Genomic DNA, 2,364 nt, shown 5'->3' with positions numbered 1-2,364 from the left:
TAGGGGCAACAGTGGCGCCCGTAAAGGAAAGGCTGAGTCGGGTACCAAACTCCTCAAGTGTCATAGAAAAGGTCCGGTTATACATCCGGAAGGACACAGAAAGACTAGTGGGGACAGCATCGTGTGCCCCGGAGGAGAAGGTAATGGAGCTGAAAAACTCAAGGCTCAGCTCCCTAAAGGTGTGGCCACTCATAGTGATAAGTCCGGTCATCCCCATGCCCCGTAGAAGCTCACAGACTGGCTCATAGAAGCCGAGCCTCTGTAGTGACGTACGACAAAGAGAGCGCGTAGGGAGAAAGTCACAGTCAACTAAATTATAAAATCTAGTACGACGTACACCATTAATAAAAATTACCTGCGGGTACTCAGGGTGGGAGTCGAGGGTGTCGTCCACTCGAATCATAACACGGCCAGCAGAAGGTGTAGCACGACCATGACCGCGGCCTCTAGAACCTGAGGTAGAAGACCGTCCAGTGACGGTATGAGGAACTAGGCCCGCTCTAAAGGCAGCTGTGACTGCAGGTGAGTCCGCCACATGGGTGCTCACCGTGGCTAAGGTAGAAGTTGTAGCTGCAACAGTAGATGCAGCAGAGACCGCCACTGAGGAAAAAAGGCTAGCAGCAGTGCTAGCAGGTGCAAAAATAATACCGGCAGCGCTAACAAGAAAAAAAAATGAAAAGGGGCATGCAGTATTAGCAGTACGGAGGCGGTGGTGACAGCAGGGACCACCGTCTCAGGCAAGGACGGACTGACAGTAGAGCTAGTGGAAGGCACAGAGCTAGAATCCATCCTAAACAAATAGGGCAAGGGAATTTGATAAGAAAACAGCAGTTAAACAGCATAGAATTCCCAAAGACAGTTTAAAAATTCGACTTATTAGCCCAAAAATTCCCAAATTTCCTCAACAAATTTGAATAAGACGGATAGACAGCGGTAAGGTAAGGGTAGCAGATGAAAAATGCAGCAAATTAAGCAACAATTGAGGGAAATTAGGCGCATGGCCACAGGGGTCACAGACTGGGAGACCCTTGCTCTTGCTTTTATAAGAGATATTTACCTCCGCAACGCACTAATCAGTTGAGGGCAAAAATCACTAGTTTCAAGCAGGCACCTGATGAAACGTTCCATGAAGCTTGGTGCCGGTTCAAGAGGTTGGTGAGGTCTCTTCCTCACCATGGTTTTGATCCGTGGTTTCTGTCCAATCAGTTCTACAATGGGTTGTACGATGATCACAGAGCCATACTTGATGCATCATCCAATGGATGATTCCAAAAGAACACTGACGATGATAAGGGATGGGCCCTTATTGAAGAGATGGCGACCCACTGTGCTGAGTATGGGAATCTGAGGGATGGTATTAGAACAGTTTATGTAGTCGATAAGCAAGTTGTGGCTCAGTTGGAAGCCATAAATGCTAGGTTTGATAAGTTGGAGCTGCATTCTGCTAGGGAGCCTCGGACGGTTCATTTGCTTACTAGAGGAGAAACCGTCACATGTGAAAAGTGTGGGAACAACGATGGTCACACTGTTGTTGGCTGTCTTACAGAGAAAGAACATGTCCTTGCTTTTCAACAGTACAAGCAAGGAGGGGGTTCTTATTACAATAACTAAGGAGTAGTCCATCCCAATTTGAGGTGGATCAGTCAAAATGTGCTCAATCCTACCCCTCCACCGCAGCAGCAGCAGCCATATGTCCCTCCTTACAAGGCTCAACAAGGCTTACAGATACCTTACGTGATAGGTATACCTATAAAAAAAACTAACTAAACTAACTATATAGCTAGGGAAGTCAGGTCGATCTCCTCAGGGAGGCAAGATATCTGTAAGAGTCTGTCTATTTGGTCACAAATGAGGGGTTTGTAATTGGTTTTCTAAACTAAAATATTTAAAGGAAGAGAAACAAGGAAAGAGCAATAAAGATAGAAAATGAGAATAAACTATCAATAGAGAGGGGACATGTCAGGCTTTCGGTTCACTACGGTAGTCCTGTGACTTAACTGTAAACAACTTAGATAAATTACTGCGAGACGGATATGGAAAGGTCCTTTCGGTCCACTTTCTACCCTAGATTCCCACTAACTTAACTTCCGTCCTCGTCAGGGTTGTCTATTGTTCATAGCAGGCCTATTTAGTCCAATCTTCCGATCCAGGATTAAATTTAACCAGATTAGAAGGGTGACTCAGAAGCGTGCACTCAACTAAGTCGGTAAATACAGTTATATTGCTATGGGGACAGAGTCTCACAACTAATTCATCTAACCTATTTACTATATCGTCACATTTCTACCGTAGATCCCCAAATCTTATCATGAAGCAAATTAGCTACTCATGCTATTAATATTGTCAAAACTAATAACAAAGATT

At 45.0% G+C, this 2,364-nt stretch overlaps 1 non-coding gene across 1 annotated transcript; it reads right to left on the bottom strand.

Moving 5' to 3' along the window:
* Window positions 1–1,075: 1,075 nt before the first annotated feature.
* LOC141636423 (small nucleolar RNA R71) lies at window positions 1,076–1,181 on the bottom strand. The gene has a single exon (XR_012541036.1). It is a non-coding gene; the product is annotated as a small nucleolar RNA R71 (small nucleolar RNA).
* Window positions 1,182–2,364: the final 1,183 nt, after the last annotated feature.

The sequence above is a fragment of the Silene latifolia genome, chromosome Y, assembly GCF_048544455.1.
Source record: "Silene latifolia isolate original U9 population chromosome Y, ASM4854445v1, whole genome shotgun sequence".
In the NCBI taxonomy this organism is placed as follows: Eukaryota; Viridiplantae; Streptophyta; class Magnoliopsida; order Caryophyllales; family Caryophyllaceae; genus Silene; species Silene latifolia.
This window is presented reverse-complemented; position numbering and strand designations above follow the sequence as displayed.